We start from the raw sequence: 18839 nt of genomic DNA, 5'->3' as shown, positions 1-18839 counted from the left end.
GCACATCTGCAGCCAGGCTCACATCTCTGTGACTTGGGCACTGCCTGGGTTTCTCGGCTCAGCCTCAGATTTGGCTCATCCCTGCTGATGATCACTGGTCTCTGATCCTAAGTTCTCATGGTCACCCCTCCTGCCTGCATTGCTCTCACGCTAAACTCCTGGCTTCTTTTCTTGCAGAGCAGCCAGCCCATGCTGTTGAACCTTGCCAGAGTATTTATTCACCTCAGTTTGACAATGGTTAGTACCTCGGTATTCCCATTTGTATGGGATAAATACTTCGAGCACAGAAATTAATAAAAGTTAGAACAGTATCTCCAAAGAACATGTAATCTATTAAGCAACTATTGTTTCTGCAGGAAAGCCCAGGACAGATTTTCATTACTGACTTTCATTTCTCTTCAAATATTCAAAGGCAATACCCCTCCCCTTTCCGCCCCTTGTTCATTTCTAAGTACCTCTCAAATGTGTCATACAGGAACTTGTGCACATCAGCAAAATGAGTAGAACTGATAACAGTGAATCTGTAAGGAAACAGATCAAAAGGAAAAGATTAGCATTTTCAGCATGCCTCTCATTACATCTGCATATAGCGTTTTAGTAGAGCAAATACTTTTCCTACAGTCAATTTGCTTTGACTACCAGTCCCACACTGCTCGTGCAAGAACATAAACTAAGAAAACTTGTGACTGTTCGTCTTCATTTAATAACAATGGAAATCAGATAGCATGGAATGAAAGGGAATGAACTGTGCTATCCCTTTCCAGGAGAGAAGCAGCAGGAAATCCTTACTAAGCATTCTTTGGTATTTTTCAGAAAATAAAGGGCTGAGCATGTTGTTATTGAGCAAATGCAGTTTTACAAAAAGTGTGCAGTTTTTACAGGAAATTGATGCATTTCTGGATACTTCAGGCATTTGTATGCTAATGAAAAACAATACATAGGTTTCTTAGGATTTAAATGTAGTCACTCTGTACTGAGGCTTTTCCAGTGAATGTCTCATTAAGGTATTTTGAGATTGATCAGAATTAAATTAGGATGCTGCCCACAGATGATCACACTACTTGCTTAAAGAATATATTGGCCATCTACTTTGAAAATGCTTAGTGACTTCATCATTGCTAGTTAACTAAACTAACTCTGAAATGAATATTATATTTAAATACAATGGCAGTGAAACCTTCTGGAGTGTATCATTTTTCCACTATGCATTTTTACAAAAAGCTTTCAATCTGTGATCCTCAGACCATTTGCAGCTACAGATACAGCTACAGATACACCTAGAGGAGGGGCAAATTGTACTGAGTGGCAAAAAAGGGTCTTGAACCCATTCTTCTCATACCAACAGGGGCTTGTCCCTTCCACACTTGAGGCGATGCAGGCTCAAAGTAAGAGACTGTTCAACACATCTCACAGTGGATTAAATGGGTTAAATTTATCAGTTTCAGTTCTCTTTTTTTTTAGAATATGTTCTATTGTTTTAAAATAGGTTCTATTGTATGATCTGTCACTCAAATCTGACTCAATTACATAGTGATGTTCAGATATTTTCAGTAACATTTATTTTACACCTGGAACATGCCTCACAAGTAGTCTGCAGATGTTTTTCCACTCAGATCCTACTGCACGAGCATCCAACCTTTTGGCTTGCCTAGGCCATGCTGGATGAAGCGGAGCTGTCTAGGGCTGCAGCTACAAAGGTTGCTCTGAAAGTAATTCTTCCTAATTATTTCCATGGAGACTTCAATCAATGCAAAGAGCACAATAGCACATTTAATAGAGCAATTTCTCAGCTACAAAGCATTATTTTTCAACAGTCACCACCATTAGGTATGCATTTTCACCAGATGGACAAGAGCCTGCAGGCTGCCCTCTGAACAAACTGCACTAGCAGAGGTGACTGCCATCACTGTTGCCACTGTTGCAATACATAACCCACTGCATCACTGTGCTCACATCCTCTGTTTGGTGTTCATAAATGTTCAGCAAGCTTTGATGAATGTGAGTGCCATTTTTTCCAGATGGAAGAACTCAATTCCACACCTTTGCTCTATACACCCTTCCATGCCAGATGCCATTGTGTCAGACTGCCCCTCTGCTGCCATCTGTCACACAGGAACAAAATGGAATGGAATACTGGTAGGAAGGTTTATCCTCCACTGTCATCCTTCAAACATCCCTCAAAATCTGCTTCTAACATTGTGGACCAACAAAATAAAATAAGAGATTTTGGAGAGGCCCTCATAAAATATACAAGATAGTTAATGTATTTAAGTAACAAAACCTACTTTTTAATATTTTTTATTAAAACAAATTTTAAAAGAGCAACAAAAACACAAAACCAATGGGATTTTTAACTATTTTTGCAACACTAACGCATCAGTCAGGTTCAGTGTCAGTGGCTGCAACTCTTGCTGAGGTCTCAGGTGTTCCACTGAGATTTTTTATGAGATTTTGCTCTTCCTGTGCTTTTTCCTTTAAGATAGCTGTTCACAAATGTACATACTGCCATGAAGCAATGACATGAATAAGGTGCAACTGCAAAGTGAGGGATATTTGTCTCTGGCTAGACAGGACTTAGATCTGGTAAAAAGACATGGTCAAATTTTTGATTGCAACTCTGTACATTCAATTTGAAATTTCACAGGTAATGTATTTATTCTGACTAAAAATGAAGTCACAAATAAACTGAAAAATTGATGATTTTTTTGCAATCTTGAAATCAGTTCCCAAATTCCTTCATCAAAATGGAAATCACAGCTGCATATTTTTTGCTGTTCATAGGATTTGTTCAGGCAATATAACAAAATGCCTGAAATTATTTGCCATAACTTGAGTTAGTATTCAAAGTGCCCTCCCAGTGCCCTGGTTTCAGCTCAGATAGGGTTCATAGCACATCGCTGCTTGGCTACCAGGCTGGGCCACTCTGCGAGTCAGAGCCACTGCATGATGGTACCGGGCAGGGGGCTGCCACAGTGCAAGCTATGCCAGGCAGCATATGGCCCTTGGGCTATGGGTTGAGCATGCCTGCCCCACTGCAGTCCTCAGTAGTATTTTGGCTCTTCTTGCCCTTTTTGTCCTTGAGTAACATTAAATAGTCAAATGTGATTTCCAAAGACATGGCAAAAAGAAGAATTCAAGTTCTCACACGAAAACATTTCTAATGCTCAGCTTTTTTAGATCTGGCAAAGGGCCTAATTTCCATTGCCTTTTAATAAGATGCAGGATACAACACGCTCAATATTCAGTGAGTTTTTCAAAAACTGTTCACCCGTGTACGGGAACTGCTGAGTCACGGCCTGAACCTCTGATTGATCACCTGAGGTGAGCAATGTGTCAGCCACAGGAGCACAGGTGAAGGCAATTCACCCGTGCTGCTGGAAGGGGTGGAGCCTGGCTTCAGCCCTCCTAGACCTATTTAAGAGCTGGCTGCCAGTGGGGAAGGATCTTGTCTGGAGATCTCTCCTTCTGGTGTTTTGTGAATGAGCCCAGCATAAGGGTAAGCCTTCCATTTATTCTCTTTTGTTATCATAGTTCACTTTGCCTAACTCTCTTGTTTATTTTGTGACTGTAACATCTTGATATCCATTGATTATACAACCCATAAGAGCTTCCTGGTTGTTCGCGCACTCTTAGGACAGAGAACAAGAGTGGAAGTTGAAGGTCTGTGTATTTCTGATGCTTTTCTGCTTCTGGCAAGGGGAAAGAAATAGATTCACTTCATACAATTCTTCCATGCACGTTGTGCAAGAAGCTGGTGGTGAAGAGTGAAGGGGCGTTTTCAGTCCTTATAAGAATGAATGATAATCCAGGTCTCAATCTTTTACAATGGCTTGCACAGTTTTAAAGTTGCTTTTATTTGCCTTTTTTTTCTTTTTCCTCAACTTATTGTAATGGAGTAATGCACTGAGAAGCAATGTTTTGACAAGCAAATGAAAGATAACACTATGAAACTGCTCTTAATAAAGTTATCAGCAAAATCTAAATTCATTTTACAAGGAAATGTGAACTTCTGCCTGGTAATTAACTAGATGATTCCAGAAAGAAGACTCATTTTTCATGTGGCATAATGACAGGTATTGTTTCCCATTAAAAAGTTGAGAAAGCACATGAGTGTTCCGCTAGATCTCAGGCAACATGGACTGCTTAATACCAAGGCCTCCAAGAAGTAATTTTATCTCCTATCTTTACGTTCAGTTGTATTTTCTCCAGGACAGAAAAAATAGGATGTAAGAAGCTGAGAGTCGCTAGATCTAGACAGCCCATTTTGCCATATTTAATTTATCTTTCTTGTTTTTAAAATAAGAGAAAATGTTGCTAAAGATGCAAGCAGATAATTTGTTTAGTGTGTTATTAGCTTTACTTTTAATTGGGAGAGTAGTTTATGATGTGAACAAAGACACAAGGCGAAACAACTTCATTTCTTCTGTAGAGGTAGCAGAAGACTTTTCTAAACATACAGTGGAGTATCAGCCGTTAAGAATGTGATCACGTCCCAAGAAAATAGCAAGTTATTTATACACTATTTAATTTTAACCAGGATTTCTTACATCCATTTTTATAGTTGAGGTTAATAAAGTCTAACTGCAATGTAAGACTAACATGGCACTGTCCCCTATAACCTTCAGCCTTGCAGATGTGTGTATGTGCAGAGGTAGAACAATGGGCATGAAAAGGTATTCTGGGCAACTTACCCTTGAGAGCTTGCTGAAATCCAAAACTATTCTATGGGTTGCAGTGCTGCTCAGAAGTGACACAGTTCAGCATGTTGCCTCCACCCTTAACATCACACTGAAATACACTGGGATGCAGGGGGTCTTCACAAGCAGCCTTCCAGGCCTGCAGTAAGCAAAAAAATTGAACTTTCAGGAGTTTGTGATTGTTTATTCTCAAAGCGCTTTATACCTCCGTATGTCTCTTATTATAAGCTCAGGAAATGCATCATTGGTTGTCTAGTACCTATACCTTAGAAATAATTGATTTGGTAACTATACACTTTAAAATGCTACAGATAAATGAAATATGCTAGAACGGTTTGGCCACACCAGAATATAAAGTGGCAAAAAATACAAACATGCACAACACAGAAATTAAGGGAAAATTAAAGAGTCTCTAGCAATATGGATATTTTGAAACAGATTTGTGAACAGGCATTCATGACTGAGCCAATCATTCTTCTTGCTGATATAGACATGTCTCAAGTGCATCTTGAAAGATAGCTGAACATCTGAGTAAACCATGGTGGAGATGACACCTAGGGGAAGTAGTACTCAGAACTACAGCTTTGCTAAAGAGAAAGCACATACACCACTCATGTATAAACCCACACCACACAAGAAAGTTTAGTAAAGATCAAAATAGCCATTTCACCCTTTGTGAAACAGAATATTTTTCCATCCTGTCTTAGAGCAACAGAAGAGTTGACTTGCTGCTGAGAAATTTCAGGGGCAGTTACTTCCCTGGCATCATGACAAAAATTGATAAAACCTTCAAAGTCTCAGAAAGTAGAACAAAGTTGCTCTTAACACTGCAGCTCTGAGCAGCAAGAGACGGCAGCAGAACCGGCAAGGAAACTAAGCTCAGCCTGGAATCTGAATGTTATTACCAAGGTGCCAATATCCTAAGAGAAGCAAAATCTACTTAGCAGGAGGTGCTATCTTAATTTTGGTATCGTATAATCCACTGTTGACAAACTGTTAATTGACTGAGCACAGCAACCACCAACACATCAAGTGCTGAATACACATGGGCTGTCTAACTGGAATCATTCCTGATCTGTCATCACATTTTCACAGGATAAGAGCACAACTGGTTTATCACAGAAAAGGAAATCACACCTGCCCCAAGCTGTCATTAGTGTACCACAATGCCAAGTAGCTAAGAGAGAGGTAGATGTGAGCAGAATTTGCATCAACAGTAGGCATTTGTTTTCCCTTCATAAATCAATAGCCCACATTCCAGTGCTGCCAGTGGACGAACAGTGTAAGGAATCATGAAAAGGACAGGGAAGCAAACTAGTGTTCTCTGCTTCTTACAACACTAAGAGGCAACCCAGTGATTATGAAGCCACAGGTCTTAAATAAATAAACAATTTTTGCAACATGAAACATGACCAAATTTTGGAAGCTACTGCTAAAGGATCTAGGAGCTATGAACATGTTTGAGGAGGAGATAAACACACAGAAGTCCATTACTGATCATTAAATTTAAAAAAAAAAAAAAAAGCTTCTTTTCCAGAAATGTTTTGAAGTACTAGCACCAGATGTTTCCAAGACTGAGAAGATTGTATACACAGTCTGAGCTTGTACTCTTTCCCTAAGAATTTGTTGCTGTTCAGTGTTGTACAGAAGCCTTGGCTGCTAGAAATATGTCTAACCAAGACCAGCAATTTTTATATTTAGTATGACTTTAGTCCCTGAGGCTTAGTTAGATGAGAAAGAGGAGTCAGGTTTCAGAAACAACAAACAGGAAGCTAAGGGAAATTCTATAAATTCACTTAATGTTAGCTCTCTTTTTCCTTTCAACTCCACAGATTCAGGATGATTTTGCACACTATTTCCTATGACTTACAATTTTTAGGTAAGTAGAGCATTTCTCACTGGGGTTTTCTGATATGGATTTTTAAAGATTTTAAAGCATTGTGGATGAGTGCATACACAGACCTCTTCACAAGCCTCTTAAAACAAGAAGCTGCCGAAGAGACTGATTTGACACTGTTATCCGCATTAATACTCAGCTCCTCACGATGTACTCTCACCTTGATGTCCTGAGAAACAGGCAACTGAACTGCAAAACAGCTCAAAAATAGCAAGAATTGCTGCAAACGTCTACAAAACAGCTCAAGACATGCTGCAAAATGTGCTGGCAAAGGTACAGATTTTTTCTAAATCAGAGAAGAGGAAAACTTTGATCCAAAAAGACATTTTACTGGACAGTCATCCTTATGAAGTGGGATACATACTCCACTGTTTTCTCATGCTCCAGGAAAGCTCAGAATTCCAACATTTCTAACTTTTTTTTTTCTCCTTCCCAGATTTTGTTTTAACAAACAGCCATTCCATTTCTTCAGAACGAAAGTAAGTTGACAGTTAAAGCTGTGAAATCAGCATGGAAACGTTAGTAAGCGTGCCAGATATGCTATGCTACCCTGCAGAAAAATACAGTGATTCTAATTAGAATCCAGCCATAAGGAGCTGGGTTAATCCATTCAGTGAGTGCTGAAACTTTCAAAAGCTTTAACTTAATCTGGCCTAGGTATAGCAGTACATACAGATTCCTTATCTGATTTCTCCGAGGTGATGCTTGCCAGTCATGAAAACTTGATACTTTGTAAATGAGTACTAAATCAGAACATTATACACTCTGGTGAAGCATGCAAGGCATTCGAAAGCTCTGGCTATAGATTGCTCTCTCAACAAACTGAGAGTAGTTTCCATCCCTCTTCAGGCTGAAAGTAAGTAGGTTCTTCCAGAAGATTATCTTAGCAGCCAGTAATCTGTTTCTCTAAACAGCCTGTTCTGAAGTAGAGGATCAAATCCTACTTCTGTAATCCTGTTGGTTCCATTGGCAGACAGGAGTTTGTGGGAAGCATATATCCTATTGTAACAAAACGTCATGCAGCATGTACCATCTGAGAAGTACCAGTTTCTTTCCTCACTTAGACCAACTAAAGATTAAAATATTTTAATGAAGAAAATATTGGATAGCCCATTTCTAGAAATTTTCAGAGAACGACTACAGTTTTCTCTGTTAATAAAATTCCAGAAGAATCTAACCTTAACTTTTAAGAATAGTACTGATGTTTGCCCTCAGCACTTTCATTCCAGCCCTAGTCCATATGTTTTCCCACTTTCCAAGTATCAGGGAGCAGCAAAAGCAGGGCTGGCCCATAAGTAAAAAGCCAAACCAGGATTGCAGGGTGATTCCAATGCAGATCAGTCCCACTAACCTGGACATTTTTCTATAGAATCTGAACAGAGCGGGCAGTACAAGGCGCAGGTAACAAAATCCATCAACAGCCCCAGGCACAGCAAGGTAATGAACCAGGTACCACAGCCATCCAGAGACTGAAAATAATGCTGTTATATATGCATCAAGTACACCTGTAAGACATAGCTGAAGACCAACAATCCTACAGCAAAAGTCAAACCAGAGCACCCTGCCCTACTCATTATATAAATGGGGCCCACTTGCCACTGGGAAGAAATATTGTTATATCATAGCATAGAATGGCTCAGACTGGAAGGGACCATAAATAAACACCATCCAGTTCAAACCCCCCTGCCATGGGCAGTGTTGCCACCCAGTGAATCAGCCTGCCCAGAGTCCCATCCAAACTGGCCTCAAACACCTCCAGGATGGAGCATCCACAACCGTTCTGGGCAACCTATTCCAGCGCCTCACTGCCCTCTGAGTAAAAAGTATCCAACTAACATCTAACCTCGTTTAGTTTAAAATCATTCCCCCTTGTCCTATCACTATCTGCCCATGTAAAAAGCTGATCTCCCTCCTGATCATAAGCTCCCTTCAAGTACTGGAAGGTCACAATGGTGTCTCCCCAGAGACTTCCCCTGGCTGAGCAAGCCCAGCTCCATCTCCTTCAGCCTTCCTTTGTAGGATAGGTGCTCCAGCCCTCTGATCTGGTTGTGGCCCTCCACTGAACCTGCTCTAACAGCTCCACATCTTCCTTGTGCTGGGGGCCCCAGACTTGGGCACAGTACTCCAGACAGGGTTTCACAAGGGCACAGTAGGAGAGAACAGTCCCTTCCCTCTTCCTACTGGCCACTCCTCTTGATGCAGCCCTTCTGGGTTGCAAGCATGTGCTGCTGGCTCATGTCCAGCTTTTTGTCTACCAAAACCTGCGAGTTCTTCTCAGCAGGGCTGCTCTCAGTGAGGTCTTGTCCTAGTCTGTACACGTATGTAAGTATGAAGTGGAGATCCTAGAAGCAGCTGACCAGGGCCACAAAAGCACAGTTCTTTAATTGTAATTGCTCACTGAGAGCTGCCCTGTTGAGAAGCATAAAGCAAAAAGAAGAAAGTAATCTTCTCATTATTATAGTCAGTCTCTGTCAGGGTTACTGGTATAAATGTCTTCTCAGCCACTTAAAATAACTGTTTTGAGATACCTTTGGTTTTGTCTTCAATTGTCCTCAGGTTTAAAGTCCTGGTTATTTTCTTACATCTCTACATCTCTGAGTGAGATTGCAGCAAAATGCCTGCCTGACAGGTTTTAGATATAAATCAAGAAGTTGTATTAGGAGGCCATCATTATCTTACACTTTCCCTCTTCAACTTTTCGTTTCTTCATGGAAAATTCACAGAAAATAATAGAACAAAATGTAAAACATCAGCTTAGAAAATTTCCACCATTTGTGCTACAGAAGCTCTTGGATCAAAAGCTGTTCTGCTAGATGAGGCACAGAAATACAAATTCTATCCTTTCACTGTGTTTTGAGCAGTGGGACAGTTGCATTCCCACTGGGTAAAAGAGTTGTGACATAAACTATTTAGAGGCAAGCATGCCAACTGGTGCATTTGTTTCAGGGACAAGGCTCTGTGTAGGAGTGACCAGAGTTACAGGACTGGAATGAAGTACTTGGATATACAGTCCTCTTGGCGAGAGAGGGTCTGAAGCCAAAGAGGACTTGCTTTGGCAGGCACTGCTTTGCAGCTCTTTACTTTGCAAACTGCCTTATTTATATGTTCTTAACTGTATGCCAAAACCAGTTCATTATAGGGTCAGATCAGGATCCCTGAAAATTCAGTAAAATTCAGTAAAGTCTTCAGTAACATTGATATAATATACGATATACCATTCCTAAAGCAAGATCGTTTTTCTTTCTTTTCAGCTGCTATGGATGGAAAAAGAAAAGATGTTTGGGGATATGTAAACCTTTCCAAGTGCACAAAAAGCATTCAGGAAGCCTGGTTTAAAAGCATATGGATGAAGCTGAAAGAACAAAATGCTTTCCAGGAAGTTGTTGCCACACAGAAAGCTGAAAAGTAGGAATACTTTAGAAATCAACAATGAACCCCAAGTAGAGGTTTCTTTTGGAATTTGTCATTTAAGACAGTGTACCTATATCCTTTAAGCATCCTTTGGATTGTTACTTTTGTAATGCGCTTATCGTCTACTTGTGGAGCTGAGCAGTTCTTAATTGGCAAATAAGGCTCAGAGCACTCACCAACTTTAACTTTCATATTTCATATTCCTTACAAAGCATGCTATTTCTAGATATCTGCTAATGCAGCCTTTGGCAAGAGTGGTTCTGCAAGAAAGATTAAAATAAGCCCTGTCATTAGCCCACACTTCAGACAAGTGTGCAGCTCCTATACTTATTCTTCTTTCTGTCAAAAGCAAAATGTTATCCTGACTTCGTCTGCTTGATACCCTTGTATTCTAGGACTAGATCTCACAGATGTTCTGCACAGGAAGCCCCTAGAGAAAAATCAATTGTCTTTATATTGGTCACCTTTGCTATCAAATGACATGTCTGAAAATTGCAATAGGCTCAAATATTTATGGACACTTTGGATGTTTCATTTAATCATGGTATGATAATTATTAGTCACTGATCGTATATTTGAAGATTTTTGTGTCCTTGGCAAATAAAAGACTAGAACTTCAGCTTCCTGGAAGCTTGATTAAGTCTTTCTCTCTCAGAAAATTTGCATATAAATAGACTTCTGCTTTCATAAGTCCCAGCAACAAAATATGATTTCTACATCTAACAATTTGTAGTCTAACCCAACAGTAACTCTTCAAGCAGAAGTTCTACTAACAGTCTTTAACCTAAATAGGGACTTCTACAGCAGACCTGTGATCACTGTCCCAGGTAAATCAGAGGTAGTTGCAACCTCCAGATGACAAACTGACTAGCAGAGACTTTCACCAGTGGCAGCACATGGGTCTCTGGCAAGTGTCGCATTCAAGCAGCTGCACTGTTGCTCTGTGCTGGTCGGAAGCTTCTGCTGGAAGCAGTTATCTGGGTGGACCACATTCTCTGGCATTTATAAGAGCATTTAGTCACTACCAGTAGAGTCACATTCATAAATACATCCTTGCAGAGGCCTATTGATCTATAATCTGCCTCTGAGCAACAGAGAGAAATATTTTTATGGCCACATAAATTATAATGAAACGTAAGCAACCTTCTCATTCCACTTTGCAGCAATTCTGCAGAGGTGATTCAGCCCATCTATCACAATAAAATCCCCTTGCTTTAGTAGGCTCTTCATTCATCTGCTTTTTGTTTATCGGAAAGACATTGTCGGAACCAGTAATTTTGAACTCAGCCTGCTTTACATTTCAATACAGAAAACTTCTTTCGTCAAATCCAATTTTCATACAAGAAATCTCCCCAGAATTGGTGGAGTGATTTTATGACTATGACTGAAAGTGCCTGATTTTGCTCCTAATACTCCAGGAACAATTTGAGATCATTTTCTTAAAGATTTTCTAAAAGATTTTCTAAAAGGCTCAAAATGCCTATTGGACACTAGCGATACAAGATGAACGATGAGAAATTCAGATAATGCATTGTAATTCTTCTTTCAAGTGACTTATTTTAACTTAGAAAGAAGGTAGAATTACTAGGAGAATAACACTGGCAAAGCTATGGCAGAATATTGAAGGTTATGAAATTACGTTTGTCTTACATTCTTTCTGCTTTTCAGTAGGTTTCTCTGCGTAGGTAGTTTTTCCAGTGTCTTACACTGTCTTTGCTGTCATTTACATTCTCTACAGGCTTACTGGGGAGTGCAGTGGGGAAGTGACAGCATTACTTGTCCTTTCTCCTTTGTATAATGCACGAGTCAATGGGAGGGAAAGGAGAGAAATGTGCCCAGAGTTGCAGGCATTCACCAGTTAAATAAAAAGGTCCAGGTGAAGTGTTTTATACTTGGTTTATCATCTTGAGGAAGAGATGAATATTACTTTCTCAAAATTTGGAAATGATTAGGGAACTTCTGGAAAAAAAAAAATCAGCATACATATCAAGCCAACACACTGAATAGCCATGCAGCTGGGGAGCAGATTATTTTTCATTGCATTTAAATAAAGACATATTTTCTTACTGTCCGAAAGACTGATCACATTCTCTGAAAAGTTAGTGTGGATATAGCATTACTTTGGGAAATTTTCTCTTTTTTTTTCCTGTTTTCATTAGAAATTACTTATCTCTAGCTCTGAATTCACATTAATATGTAAAGGTTGTCACAAAAGTTGAAATTTGTGGACATTTGCCTTGAGAACTATGTGGAATAATATCTGCCTTTGTGGATCTGCTGCAGTGTCTTTGAAACACTCATTCAAAAATTGACTGCAAGCAAGAACTTAGCTTTTTATTTCCCAAACACACCACCTTATCAGGTGAGTTTTATTCTTTTTGCTCAGTTTTGAAGCTATTGTGACCTTTAGAAAAAGCACCATGAATTTTTATAGCACATGAAAGATATACCACTGTAGAATATCTGCAAGCTTAGCCTAAGCTTACTTCTGTGCCTTTGGGCAGCCTGCTTTATTACTTCACTTCTGCAGCGTTCAGAGCAGGTTTAAAATGAGTATGATGTACTGCAAAGAGAGCTGCCTACTGTTAGTAAGTCCATCACTGGAACAGAAAAGGTACTTCAGTGCTTGCAGTACCCAGTGTAGCTTTCAGAAATGCAATTCTTGTGTGGTTCCTGCTTAAGTCAATGGACAATCTCTATGTATCTGACTTCAACATGGTTTCATTCATACTTTTCACACAACACTTAGCCACCATAAAGGAGTGGAAGAAGGGCTGTATTTGAAATAAGAAGTCCCTGATGGTAAAAAGCCAAGTCCAACAAAAGTTACCAGATGAAGGCCTGAATTTTGGATTCCTGTATTGTGTAGAGAAGAACAGCTTCTTTGCCTTTAAAATAATTATTTCTGATTTAATTCAGGAGTACAGTCAGAATAATTCCACATCAATAACTGTTTATAAGGGCTGCTCTGAAAGCACTGGCCCACGAGGCAGAAGTTGATAGTATGGCAGTAGAGGTTGAACCCTTCTGCCAATATTCCATTAAACTGTCTTGCTGACAGTTTGACACAATGGTGTCTGACACAGAAGTGCATATGGAGCAAAGGTGTGTCATTGAATTCGAATATGAACAAAAAATTGCATTTTTTTCATTGACATTCATTGATACCTGCTGGGCATTTCTGGAGGCCAAACAGTGGATGTTAGCACAGTGAGGTGGTAGGTGGAGTGTTTCAGCAGTGGTGACAGTGATGTGAAAGACAAAACATGCTCTCAGTAGCCATGCAGATTGTTACGAGCACAGCATGCAGGCTGTTGTTCAGTGCTGATGAAAATGTATAGCTAACGGTGGTGACTGTGTTGAAAAATAGCTATGTAGCTGAGAATTTGCTCTATCCAATAGCGTTATTGTGCTCCTTGTATCAGTTGCAGTTTCCATGGAAATAAATAAGAGGTTTACTTTTGGAACAAAAGATGTACAATTTAAGTATGTTTTAAATCTTGTACTGTGTGTACCCGTGTCATTCTGACAATTGTTAGAAAGCAACCCATGTTAAAGTAGAGAGGAATACTGACTGCAGTCAAACACCAACATGTGTAAGAATAAAGTGCGTCCATAGATGTTTGCACTAGATGTAATGTCTGATGAGCCTTGCTAGCTTGAGCTTGCATCACAATCTAATAAAAAACCTAATAATTCCTTTTCATCTTGCTCACTCACCACATATATCAGGCTTTGGAGATGTCAGATCTAAAGGGAGAACTGTTTTTCTGCCTTGGAGATTTTTGATCACTGAAGAACAATATATTGCAAGAATCAGTTCCTTATTCAGCAGGAGAATTCAGTTTTAGAAAAATAAAAAAGAAAGAAAAAGAAGCCAGGCAATAAAAAATCGCATTTCTTATCAGATCTGCCTTGATTCATGCACTAACTTGAAAGTTTGCTCTGCTGTCTCTTGCAACTTCTTTTAGATTCTGAATGTCCTTGACAGGCAGATAAAAGAACAGATGCGTATCAGAGGTGGGAAATCATCTTGTAGGAGGTCTGGGCTTGAGTTATGCAAAGATAAGGATGGGAGGTATGAGTGCATGGTGAAGTGCTACGTGGGTAGAGCAGTCCCACAGTATGCAACTCTTTGTAGGACTGGATATTACATAAGGCTTGTAAATGACTTCCTGTCTGTCCATCTTGTAGCTTGGTGGATATATGAAGATACAAAAAGAGTCATTTCACCAAAAACAGGCTGCCCTTCAGCTCTAGATCTCATTCTGTCCATCCAGTTCTCCTTCTGGGCAGTTGTCTTTTCTAAGCCAGTAAGTCAGCAGTTTCTCTGGTTTCCGCGTTGCATCGTATACTCACTAAACCAGTTTATCTCTGCAAGCATTTCTGCTTGCTGGGGTTACAGATGTCCCTAGCCAGGGGAAGTATACTGAGCATTACACTACACTGGTACAGTTTCAGTCAAAGACTGAAAAAACAAATAAACATAAACAACAAAGGAGTGGTCAGGTTTGTTTGTGCTTGTTTGTTTGTGTGTATATATATATATAGACATTATATATTGTGTAATAAGAGGACATTTTCATTGCTGAGTACTGTCAATAACCTGTCTTTGAACCAGAGTGCTTAAAAGAACAATTCTTCACATTTATGCAGGACAGCAAGCCTCCAAGTTAGTCAGAAATGTTCTTGAAATCTACATTTAACTGGAAGTATTATGGTTTCAGTCTTCTCCCTGGCTGGAAGAAGGTGCAAAATATGATTTCATGTTCTCATTGTATACTTACCTTTTGGTGGGATGCATTAGATAAGGTTCTGTCAAACTTGACTCACAAGAAGAAGAACAATCTTTATATATTCTTTAATATTTCAGGGAATTTTGTAGTGTAAACTATGAAGGATAGATACAGACATTTCTGGTCAAAAAGTCAAACTAATATAAAAGCTTTGAATCACTTTAAATAGATATCAAAAGCAGAGCCAGTGTGAATTTCCAAGAGCCAGTTAATTGTGATGATGTGCTGATTTGCTCATCTATCTATTTCAAACTAAAACTTTCTCCATCAATACGATATGCCTTAGGTTTAACAAATCCCTCTTAAAACATGTATGGAATGTTTATTTATTTGTGGCCATGTATTGTTTATTCTCTATTAAGTTACTTGCATTAAATTGGGAAAAAAAGTTTCAAACTCTTTTACTGCTCAGGTAGTGAAAAATTTACTGCAACTATTATTTCATTATGCACAGGGACTGATTATGTTAAAATTGGAAGTGTAAATTGCTGTTGCTTGTATGATAATAACTTCATATTTCATTGTTTAACAAACATCTTTCAAAAACAAATTCTAAGAGTTCAAAAATGTAGTTCTGGAACTTTAATATGGAACAGAAAAAAATAATGTGGATATTAAAATGGGGAATATTTTGGGAAAGATGAATGTTATAATAATTTATTGTGCTTTAGGCAATCTCATGATTGCCTCACAATTCTAGAATACATTCCTTTAAAAAGACAATCACCTGAATCTATAATCAGACAGCATTCAATAAAGTAGAAAATAAAGCTAACAGAAGCAAATTTACAAGGAACAGTCTTCGACAAGGAAAGACTGTTGTACCGCACACCTAAGATCAAAGGGTTTTTAATTCCCTCCTTCTTCTAGAGGAAAGCCCCACAAGCAGAAAATTCTAAATCACAGTTCAGTGAACATACATAAAAATTACACAGAAGTAAAATACTTGCGAAGCACAAAGCACAAACTTTCTAGTGACTATCAAAAGAAACACAGAAATGACTGTTAGGGAAGATTAGGAAACTTGTTAGATTACGGACTGGTCATGAAGGTACATAAACATTCCAGTACAAAAATATTTGTGACATGAGTGCCTACAGTAGCACAGAGAAGAAGGAAGATATGTTTGCATTTGTCCGTTCATTCAGATCTATCACATTAATTTTTTTTTATACTATAGTTTAACTTTTCATTTTACAATCAAAATACATCTATATTCCTGGAATGCTCTGTGCTGACACAATCCTTCTGAGCTCCTTTTAGTCCTCTGTCCTGCTACTGAAAGAAATTTCTTTTGGCAGCTTCCCCTGGTATTGTGTACTGAAGATAAAAAACTTGGCTGTGAATGCAGCTATTTGAAAAACTGGCTTCTCTTGCCAGGTCTTTAGTAGAAGGGAAAGCAGACAGGTGGAATAAAGAAAATCTCAAACCACCCCAGACCGTGATTTGAAGTCCAAAGAAACTGACCTCTCAATTTGAAAGATGATATTTTCATGTCCATAGTTCTTCTAGTATTTAATCCTGGCTTCGCAGTATGAAAACATGGAGCTACATAAGTTAACTAATAAATCTTTTTTTTCCAAATTCTATCAAAAAAATAACTGTGGTTAATGGATACACTTCCCACCACAGTGGACAAAACCTAAACTGATATCTTGACTCCTAAACCCTTTCTGTAACAGAAGTGGTAGTAAGTAAGCTGGAAAAATATGCCTCTCTTAAGAAAGCCAGATGAGAAACAGACACAAATGGAGTAAAATTTAAAGATGTACATGTTTAACAAAAACACAGTGAAGCTAAGGGGGAATAAATTTAACAAGGGACAGAGTGATTAAAGTAATTAGGAAAGTAATAAATGGTCTGATTCAGACAGTGGTCTTTATTAACTGTTCAACGCCTCCTGCTTTCTCCTTTTATCCGTTTCCCATTTCATGCTCCTAATCAGGTTCAAATGAGGTGTATCTGCTCCATCTTAGCAAGCTTGACCTACTTTAGAAGGATTAACAGCACCATGACATTTCTACCCCATTTTAGGAACACTGGGTGCTTTCATTTAGAACTCTACCTTTCTTCCGAGCAGCCTTTATCTAAACTTTAAATATCCTCTGTGCTACATGTGGCTAGTAATCATCTATAAACCTATACTACCTGGTACTAAAGAGGTCCCTAGATGTATTCCTAGGAGTTTTGCTTTTTTCTTCCTGACATCTGTCTCTCCTTTCACTAGTCCCTCCTCATATATTTGGAGCCACTTCATGGAAACTTGTTTTACCATCTTTTTTATCCACATTCTCTTTGAGGACAAACATTCAAGACCTGGTACAACACAATAAAATGTTCCTTAGTCCTTCCTTCCACACACCAGCTCTTTGTCACATAAATTTACCTAATTTGGTTCCAGCAGGTGAATCCTTCCACCGTGTATAAAACTACTTTCAGTTTTGGTCAATCATTTCTTCCTTTTCTTTCTTTGTTTGCTCCACTTTCCTTTTTTTGTCTCTACCTTTCCCTTCCCTTTCCTTTCCTCCTTCCTTATTCTCCTTCCCTTTCCCTTCCTTTTTCTCAGACAATCTATAAAAAATGAGTGTATTTATCTTAGGCTTCCCTAGTTCTTACTGAGCAGCAATGTAAATTCCTTCTTACTACCTGTTCACAAAAGAACTTTAGCTAAGTATATGTCTTCTCAAATAATTTCCACTGTTGTATTTTTTTTTCTCTTTACTGCATAATTCAGGTCCAAATATTTCCAGGTCTAAATATTGCTAAAATGCCACATTCAATATTCAATCTACTTATTCAAGTAGAAAGGGCACTGATAAATTATGATGTTTTCTTTTACAAACCACAAAAATAACTAAATGATTAGGGGAAAAAAATGGAATATAGAGAGAGTTCAGGCTCTGTGTATTGCATAGGAAAGAGCAGAAAATATGTGTCACATGAGACTCTTACTTCATTCTCAGCTGGCATTAATCCCAGTGGCAGGAAGCTCACAGCTCAGAGGCAGGGATCTCAACAATGCTGGGAAGCTATCAACAAAAAATCTTCTTTGGTTACAGCGGGTACTTTTTGAAAACCTAGTGAAAAGAGAATGTAAGTCACCAGTGAGTCACTGGGAGATGTGTCCTACCCTTGTGCAGTAGCAAACGAGGAAAACTGCTCTCAATTCACTTCTTCATAGTGTGTGCAGTGCTACGGGTGGGTCTGTCTCCCTGCACGGTCAGTTTTGTGAGGTCTGTGAAAGTGCACTACTGCTTCTTTCTGATCATGGGCTGTCTTACGCTTCTGCATTTGGATGCTAATGCTGAGTTCACTTCAGCTTCAGCAAAGGCCAGACCTATATCCAGGCTCTACGGAATGGTTTGATCAAGGAGAAGGTTTGATTCCCATGGAGAAGAACAACGTGTAAGGGCCTTGTTAGACTAGCAGTTAGAGGTATTAAGTCCAAGCATTTCCTCAAGCAGGTTAAACTAACCACACTAACTGACGTATGTATATGTTTTCTCAACATAGCTGATTAACTTCTGGAGAACCTCTCAGAGAGTTCCTCACAAGCCAAGGCATCAGCAAAGATTTTAGGAAATCCTGCAATCCGTATCTGGCAGGAAGGGAGATCAAACGTTTAGAATGACCTCCTCAGCTTTATTCCGGTCAATTTAGCAGACTGAGTTAGCTGGCTGTTAGGAGGAGTGGAGCTGTTACACTCCAGGGGAAGGCTACCACCCGGGGCGAGCTAAATGAGCGGGGCCAATAGGAACCTCGGTTTAGTCTATAAAGAACAGTGAGTACCTGAAGACGGCACCCCATTATGGGTGCCCTCGACACAACAAACGTTCATAAACCCGCTCGAGTACAGCGGAGCATTCGCGCGGGCAAGGCCGGAGCTCGTGACGAGGCGGCTTTCCTTCAGGAACAGCAGCGCGCGCCGCCACAACAGCCGCCTCCACACGACCAACGGCCACGCCGCGCGCCCTTCGCGCTCCCGCGGCGGCCCCGCCCCCGCGGCGGCAGTTGGGCGGGGGCCGCCACCTCCTTTCA

The 18839-nt window shown here is 39.5% G+C and overlaps 1 long non-coding RNA gene across 3 annotated transcripts in view; it reads right to left on the bottom strand.

Moving 5' to 3' along the window:
• The window catches only part of LOC122166288, a 35052-nt gene that overhangs the window by 15713 nt on the left and 500 nt on the right, over nucleotides 1-18839 (bottom strand). The window contains exons 1-4 of one of the 3 annotated variants that reach the window (XR_006170761.1): nucleotides 18591-18700; nucleotides 17754-17878; nucleotides 4692-4836; nucleotides 456-521 (exon numbers count right to left, since the gene is read on the bottom strand). This is a non-coding gene — a long non-coding RNA (uncharacterized LOC122166288). Of the gene's footprint in view, nucleotides 1-455; nucleotides 522-4691; nucleotides 4837-17753; nucleotides 18701-18839 lie in introns of those variants that run through there. The other 2 variants (XR_006170760.1, XR_006170759.1) reach the window with 2 other exon arrangements.

Source organism: Centrocercus urophasianus, unplaced genomic scaffold (genome assembly GCF_019232065.1).
Source record: "Centrocercus urophasianus isolate 14NV4802_14NV808 unplaced genomic scaffold, USGS_Curo_1.0 seq_10, whole genome shotgun sequence".
NCBI lineage: Eukaryota > Metazoa > Chordata > Aves > Galliformes > Phasianidae > Centrocercus > Centrocercus urophasianus.
Note: the sequence above shows the minus strand (reverse complement) of the source record. Positions and strands in the feature narration are given on the sequence as shown.